The sequence below is a fragment of the Argopecten irradians genome, chromosome 4, assembly GCF_041381155.1.
Source record: "Argopecten irradians isolate NY chromosome 4, Ai_NY, whole genome shotgun sequence".
NCBI classification, from domain to species: Eukaryota; Metazoa; Mollusca; class Bivalvia; order Pectinida; family Pectinidae; genus Argopecten; species Argopecten irradians.
Window position 1 is genome coordinate 22,034,202 of NC_091137.1, and position 9,279 is coordinate 22,043,480.

Here is a 9,279-nt window from a genome sequence, read left to right on the forward strand (position 1 = left end):
TCTATCATAAACATGAGCAGGCAAATTAGTATCTTTCTTCAGTCACAAAAGTTACTTACTTAAAGCATTACTTCCATTGAAAAGTTTGAACTTCTTATTTTAATTCAAGATAAAAATATCAAAAATGATTAATTGCGTACCGAAAACAATCCATGACACTATTCCCTATATGGAAGTAAGCACCGATTGTGCATACACCAAACGCAAACTGAATTGTTCTATATGCATTTTTGTGTTAATAAGACACATACATGTATAACACGATTATAATTCCGTCATGGTTCAAATATTGGGCACCGTTTATGGGCACCAGCGATGGAGCATCTTTAATAATTTACCGTGATTAGAGTTATTGCCACGATCACGTTCCCGGTTATGAATACAAAATGTTTGTTTTATCATTTTGATCGGTTATCCATCTAAAGTATAATATAGAGACGGAAACATTTCAGAGTAAATTGATACGAATGTCATCGAAATTATTTTTTATACAGGTATATGTTATTGCGTGCCACATACCATTTGGTGGCTGCTCATATTATTTCCGTGAAAAATGAATTATATATTAAACATTTATTGCCCTGACGGTAGGGAGACATGACGCTTTGTTTACCCAAGGCATGTCATATTTCCCGAGGGTGTAGCCCGAGGGAAATATGAATTGCCACTGTTGCCGTGTTGGGCTAACGTTACAGTTATTGTTAAATCAGAAGTTAGACCTACCGTATCTTTCAGCCCAAATCAACTTCCTTTTGCATGTTACATCATATAAACATTACATGAAGTGTAATTGTGTTAACTGTATCCTTTATCATACGAATATTAATACATTTTCTCGGACAAAAGCGTCGTCTGCCATCCATTTTGTTTGTTATCGGAATACCTCGGAGAGTTCCGTTACACGAATGACAACTCTTCCTAAACGTACGAGGGGCTTCGCATGGGGGAAGCATGATTTTTGAACATGACGTTCAGCGGGATAGGATATTTTGTAGCCCTCATACATGACGTCTCTCGACCAATCGGCGACTGTGACTAATTGGTGAGGTATAATAATATGAAATATCGGTTAGCTTGGTAACAAATGTGGCAATATGACACTTTTAAAATTATGAGTTCGAGTACTTGTCAAGGTTTGAATAAAATAAACTCTGATGATGATCCTATGACAAATCAAAGTACTGAAACTACTGCTGCGGTAAAACTTCTGGATGATAGGAGTTGATTCGAGTGTTAAAGATTGATAAGTCAATGGTTATATTATCAGTATAACTGCAAATTGGAAAGCAATCCAAAGAAGACATGACTTAAACAAAGGCTGAAAAACTAATACAAGTAATTGTTTTTTATTTGGTCGTAATAATTTATCACATTGATTTATTTTCTCATATTTTGTACAGGTCCAGTTATTCTATATACACATAATGCATTTCAGTGCAGAACCTTCAATCAAAGAGGAAGTATATATGTTGCCAAGTTTATATAAAGAAAAGTTTCAGCATTATGGTGACTTGTAATGTCAATTTTTTGTGTGTGTGTTAAAAACTAAACAGGCATATATGTAAAGTTTAGGATCAGAGATTCTTCATCTATCAAGAAAAAACTTACTGGTTATATTATATAAAATCTCACATAATGTTTAAGCAATACCATACACGTATTTGACCTTTAATGACTAATATGAATGACATCAAGGATTTCGTTTTTAACAAAAATGTATCTAGCAAGTTTAAGAACACCATACTATCTATAACTACAAAAATTAATGATTGTCAGACCGTGTAACATGTATAACTAACGTACATTGTCATAAAGGATGACCTTCATGCTTCATAACTTCACTAATACTACTTTGGCAACATATCAGGGAGAGAGCGGGGGAGAGAGTGGAAAGAGAGGGAAAGAGAGAAAAAAAATCTCTGTCAGCTGTTTACCGGTATATACTTTATCAAGTTTCAAGTACATTTGGTTTGGTTTGTTTAGTTTTACGTCCTATTAACAGCCAGGGTCATGTAAGGACGTGCCAGGTTTGTTGGTGGAGGAAAGCCGGAGTACCCGGAGAAAAACCACCGGTCAGCGGTCAGTACCTGGCAACTGCCCCACATGGGATTCGAACCCGCATCCCAGAGGTGGAGGGCTTGTGGTAATATGTCGGGACATCTTAACCACTCGGCCACCGCGGCCCCTTCAAGTACAAGTTTTCTACAGTGCTCTCCAGACTTGGCAAAGAGAGGAACTTCACTGTAGACCTCATTTATGACCTCAAATAATTCACATGTGTCATCTATGGTCACTGAGGGTTCACAAGAATGAGGAATTGTGCTTCATACGAATTAAGGAGATGCAACTCAACCCTTCGCAGAATGTGGCTCTGGTGTCTTTTCCATCCTACCGGAGAGGTCTGGAACATCATATACGATATGTGAATCACTAGGTTGAAAACAAGATGAGCTCCCACATCCGCGAACCCGATGTTCTTGATGTTACCTCTGGCCATGGACGGTTGACAAGTTAGAACCACGATGGTAAACCGGTAATGTAATATCACATCAACTCATCAGCTCATCGACACTCTTGCGAGAAAGCACGCACAAAGATAATGCTTATCATTAAGAACTATTGAAAGAAATATGTGATACTGCAGTAACCATCTGACATTTCCTTACGTTATACACAGAAAAATAAAGTTAACAGTGGATGCGCTATTTCTAAAAGAAACAAATTTCGGAAAGTGTCGTGGTATTAACGGAAACAAATGCTTTCTTCAGTTATATGGTATAACAATAATTCTCTTTTGAATTTCTATACATTTTTGTTGTTGTTGTTTTTGCTAATTGATAAGAGGTCAAAATAACTGATTTCGAATAATACTTTCTTGTTGGGAAACAATTATAGCTGCGTAAAGCCAAATATGAAAAAATTGCTATAAAATTATCATTTTTGAGCTTAAAATCCTATTTTTTTCATTTTCTGCGTAGAAATCACTACATATATTGGATTATATGGTTCCGATATGAATTTTATGTTATATTATGATCATTTTGATACCTCATTTGTCTACTTCGGTTGAAAAATGTTAATGTTATGACTATTTTTCAATTGTTAGTGAAATTCGAGATGGCGGCCATCTTGATGACGTCATAACCGGAGCTTATACAATGTTAACAATGTTTTTTTGTTAATGTTGTTTTTACTGATTGATAAGAGGTCAAATAACTGATTAGAAATAATAGTTTGCTGTTGGCAAACATTTTTGCTGCGTCAAGCCAAATATGAAAAATTTGCTAAAAAATTACCATTTTTGAGCTTAAAATCCAATTTTTTCATTTCCTGCGTAGAAATAACTACATATATTGGATTATATGGTCCTGATATGTAATTGTTGTTCTATTGTGGTCATTTTGATGACTCATTTGTCTTCTTCGGTTGAAAAATGTCAATGTTATGACTATTTTTCAATTTTTAGTGAAATTCGATATGGCGGCCATCTTGATGACGTCATAACCGGAAGTTCATCCCAGTTTATACAATATGTTACCTCTCGATTTCGTTATCATTGGGTCATAAGGCTTCAGAAAAGCATTGGTTCGTTAAGTTGGGGGGGGGGGGGGGGTGCACGTAGACCCCCGCTAGATCCCGGCCTATATCCTAACAAACGGTAACGGCACGAGTTAACTAAATGACATATATTGTCATCAGTGTCCTTTTCTAACTGCAATTTGTAAATATCTTCTTATTAAACATTATGGAAAGTTATTCAGCAAAATTTGGAGCAAGGATAGGTCCAAAATTCGGATCGCAAATTCACTCAGAAATTTTACTTTGACATGATAATTTACTTTGAAATTTGACTATTGGTTCCAAAACTGTTTTTATAAGGCTTGGACATGATAATTTACTTTGAAATATGACTATTGGAAGCAAAACTGTTCTTTTAAGGCTTGGTTCAAGAAAAACATAATTGTAGTATATGATTTAATGAAGGATAGTGACACGCTTACTTTTTACTGTTTTGATGAATTGTTACAAATCTGTCAGATTATATCAGTACTAATTTTGTGGAATATCACTGTTTTATTATCTGCTATCAGAGAACACCTGGATTAAGCTGACTCTGAAATATGTCAAATTTTATTCCTACTAACATTAAATATTTCATATTGATCTGTATAATGTAATGAAAAAATAACATAACTCCTACCGGGAGGAGAAGATGGAAAGAACTAGTTTAGTCGAATCATTTGAAATGGGTTGATATTTCTAAAATTTCCTTTACAGTAACGAAAATTGTAAGCTGCAGTGGTTTCAATATATATTATAACAGATTCACTCAGCAATTTTACTTTGACATGATAATCTACTTTGAAAAAAAACCTAATGTGTTACAAATTATATAAGTACTTTACCTGGTACAGAATATTACGTACAAATATTACAATTTCATTTATATTTTAAACACCTCCGAATTTTTTCATTTAATTTGCATAAACAACCAAACGATAAGATTTCGTTATAAAATGACACTTAATCCTCTAAACAATAGAACAGCCAACTCTAGATCACTGCTTATTGTTTTGATGTGATCATGATCAATGTATTACACCTTCACGCTTGGCTGCACACTGCTACAGATACGAATATATGTATATATGGGGTTTCACGTGGTTATCTATCCTATAATCTTTGAATTTTTTTTTCTCGAAAACCCAGCTACCTACCGCTCCGAACCGCTGTAAATGAAAAAGTGAATGAGAAAGGGACGTCAGAAACATTATATAACATGTGTTGAGAATATGTATAACAGTATTTACATTAAAAACTATCTATTAAAACCACCCAGTGGTCAGAGTAAAAGTGGTCTTAATAGCGAGGTGGTCTTAACTCTGAGGTGGACCAGGTTTCATCTATGATCATGACGATCAAGAACAGTAACTCTCTATCCTAGCTGACCGGTACATAATACATGTACTGTATTTTTGTTTCAAAATTGAAATTTTATGAAAAATGTAATATACATGTATATGTAAATGTATATTAAAAAATAAAAGTCAACGACTTTCCTCTTGTACATTCACCATTTCATGATGGCTCTTCAGGAGTAGAAATGTTTATTTTTCAAAGAACAAATTAATGACGTCACAAATAGCGTGACGTCACAAGGTACACACGTTTACATAACAATAATATGAAGTTGCGCCATTTTCTATTATGACCTATTGAGAGTTGGTTTTAATATTTTTATATTTTTATTATTTTTAATATTTTTATATCTTTATTATTTTTTTGGAAACAACACAAAAAAAAAACATGCGAACAAAACTCCATCGTGCCGCCAAAGATAAAGCCATCACAAGAAGATCTGGAGTAAAGTATTCAACCTCGGATACACCAATTGCAAGTATGGATAGAAGATCTGGAACAACATTCATAGGACAAAGTGTTAACAAGAATCATTTTTAGGACTCTCTCAAATTCTAAACAAAGGCGGCGGAACAAAAAGAAAGAATTACGGGAAAGGGACAACAAACTGCAAGCAAGTAAGACAGAAAGAAGTCTTCCAAAAGTAATAAATTTATCTAAAAGAAAATTATCCAAAGATGAAATAAGTTTATTAGCAAAGGGTCTAAAGTTTTATCCAACTCCTATTAAATGCAATAATGAGGAACTTACGACAGATATTGTAAAATTTTGTAGAAAACTTAGACTATGTGATAAATTTTGTGATGAAGAAGGCAAGAGCTGTATGATTGAAACAGGTAATTTAGTTTATAACAAATCAGACTATAAACCGCCTAAGAGTTCAGATAGATATTTAGAAGATGTTATTGATAGCTTGAAAAAGTTTCCTTTAGAAAATAACCAGAAACAAATTAAAAGTAATTTAAGTTATAAACAGAAATGTGCTTTTGAATCTTTGCAAAAAGATTCTTCTATTGTTATTAAAGAGGCGGATAAAGGTAGTGCAGTAGTTGTGATGGACAAAGATTTTTATTGCGAACATATACTTAGTATGTTAAATGATACAGATTTTTACATAGCAACAAGAGACGATTTTGATACAGAAACTCGAAAAATTATCAATGATCTTATACAAAGATACGATAATTGCTTGCATGAAAAAGAGAAAGATTATCTTGTTAACTTTGTACATAAAACAAGTTTTTTTCTATGGTCTTCCTAAAATTCATAAAAGTGGTATAATAGGAAAAGCTGTGGAAGAACAGAATGATATTTATGTTGAGGTTGAAAATCCTACAGATTTGAAATTTAGACCCATAGTTGGTGGACCAAACAGTGCGACTCAACGTTTAAGTCATTTTCTAGATCTTATTTTAAAACCTTTATGCAAAAGTGTGAATAGTTATATCAAAGACGATTTTGACTTTCTATCTCGTTTACCTCGGCAGACTCAACACAATTGTAAACTTGTTTCTTTCGACGTAGTGAGTCTTTATACTAATATTCCTCATGACCTAGGTATTGAGGCGGTTAAATATTGGTTGAACAAAAAACGAGGAAGCATCGATTCTCTTTAGTAATGAATTCATACTTAAAGCTTTGGAAATTGTTTTGAAACGTAATGCTTTTTCTTTTGATTAAAGCTTTTTCCAACAGATTAAAGGCACTGCAATGGGTACTAAAGTAGCACCCACGTATGCAACTTTGGTTTTGGGATACTTAGAGGAAACTCTTAATTCTAAAATTGAAGTTAAGTTCGGAAGTACTTTTAGTGAATTTGTTAAACATAATTTTTAAGGTTCCTTGATGATTGTTTTATCATATGGCCACCAGACAAGGATATAGATATTTTATTTCATATGTTGAATGATCTCCATCCATCAATTTGTTATACAATGGAGTGTAGCGAAATTTCTATGCCATTTTTGGATGTTTTAGTTCAAACAAATGAAGCTGGTATAATTACTACGGACTTATATTGTAAAGCAACAAATGCACACAATTACCTGAATTTTTATTCTAATCACAGTAAACATACTAAAGTGAATATTCCCTTTAATCTCGCCTCAAGGATTATTACAATTGTTAGTGAGAAGAAAATACAAGGTATTAGACTTGGTCAGTTACAACAATATCTTAAGGCTTAATGTTATCTTGTTGAGGTAATAGAGCATGGTATAAGAAAGGCAATTGAAAAGGGACCTTTTACATCCCGCATACATGAACATAAAGTTAATACGGCTTTGATTCCTTTTGTTTCTACTTTCAATCCAAGAAATTTCAATATTTTTCCTGTGATTAAAAATAAATGTAATGAGTTAATGCAAAGTAGTGATCGTATGAGAAAGATTTTTGAAAACCATACAATTTTGCAAAGTAGAAGACAACCTAATAATTTAAAACAAATGTTGACAAGTTCCAGGTTCAATAAATCTATTGCTGACCCCGTGGTGTCGAAATGTAAGATACCTAGATGCGGTACATGTCCAATTATTATTGAATGTACAACATATGTTTTTAAAAATGGCTTGCATTTTACTGTAAAAGCAAACATTAATTGCAAACCGAAGTGTGTGATATATGCTATAATTTGTTCTCGTTGTGGTGATTTTTACATCGGCCAAACTAGTAATGAACTTAGAACACGTATGACTGTTCATAGGCAACAAACAAGAACGGATTCTCTACGTAATTTGAATGTCAATAAGCATGTTCATGATTGTGCAGGTGATCAATTTAATGTTATACCTTTATATCAATTACATTCTTCAGACTCTGTTTTGTTGGAAAACAAAGAAAATCAGCTTATAAAAATATTAAAACCAACTCTCAATAGGCCATAAAAGAAAATGGCGCAACTTCATATTATTGTTATGTAAACGTGTGTACCTTGTGACGTCACGCTATTTGTGACGTCATTAATTTGTTCTTTGAAAAATAAACATTTCTTCTCCTGAAGAGCCATCATGAAATGGTGAATGTACAAGAAGAAAGTCGTTGACTTTTATTTTTTATAAATGTATATTATATATGTATGTTTTTTCATTTTTGTTCCATTTTTTGCATATAACACATTTACAGATACATGGAACATCAACATAAAATTGACATGACATATACATTACATTTCTATAAAAAATGAAAAAAAAACCCATAAGAAACATAACATAGCATGCTGAGAATGTACATGTACGTGTGGGAAAAAACCAGTTTGATATATTTTGGTTAAGATAAATTTGCAAATTACTATATTTGATCAATTGTTTTTGTCGGCCATTAGAATCTTAATCATATCAATGAAAAAGACTATAATTCTTGTCATAACATTCTGCTAATTATCAGATTACAAAAAGTGGGCAAATGGAGATACAGCCGCTGCGTGCGGGAAGGTGAGGCACAGCGAGGTGTGAAGTCACATGTGCCTGTGGTCATAATCAAAGGGTCAATTAGTGTTAATTTAGTGGTCGTTGGGACTATGAAAACTGGTCGTAAAACGGAATAGCGGTGTGATTGTATTTCTGAAACGACCAATACAAAGTGAAAAAAATCGGGACTGAAAATAAGTGGCCGTAATAGCGGGATGTTCGTAATTTAGTGTATATGCTATACATGTTTATGTTTGGAATAAACTTTTGGAAAATAAAATAAAGACAAAATAAAAGAATATTTTCAAGCATGGTGAAATAATAACAAATAAAAATATGAATTAAAAAAAATAAAAATGATGTTTCAACGTTGAAAAATGACCCCGAAGCCGTTGAAAACAGAATTTTCAGCGCACTTTTTACACCGACCCGTTGAAAATAGACCCCGTTGAAAAGTGACCCCATAAGAACTCGTTTTTACACAACAACACAACACGATACCACAACACCACGAAACCACACAGCATCACACAGCACAGCAACACACCAACAACACAACAACACTACAAAACACAACACCACACAAGAACAAATCACACAACAAAATAACACAACATCACACAACACAACATCACACATTACAACAACGCATCACACTAAGCACAACATCATACAACAAACACAAGACAAAATTACAAAACAACACGACAAAACATCACAACAAAACATCACACAACACTTCAACACACAAAACAACCACACCACAACACACAACCATGCAACAACAATACAACAATATCCAACAACAACACAACAATACTCAACAACACTACACAACACAACATCATACAACACAAAATCACACAACACAACATAACACAACAGCACATCACACAACATAACACAAATACACATCACACAAACACGCAACAACAACAAAACACCACCCAATAAC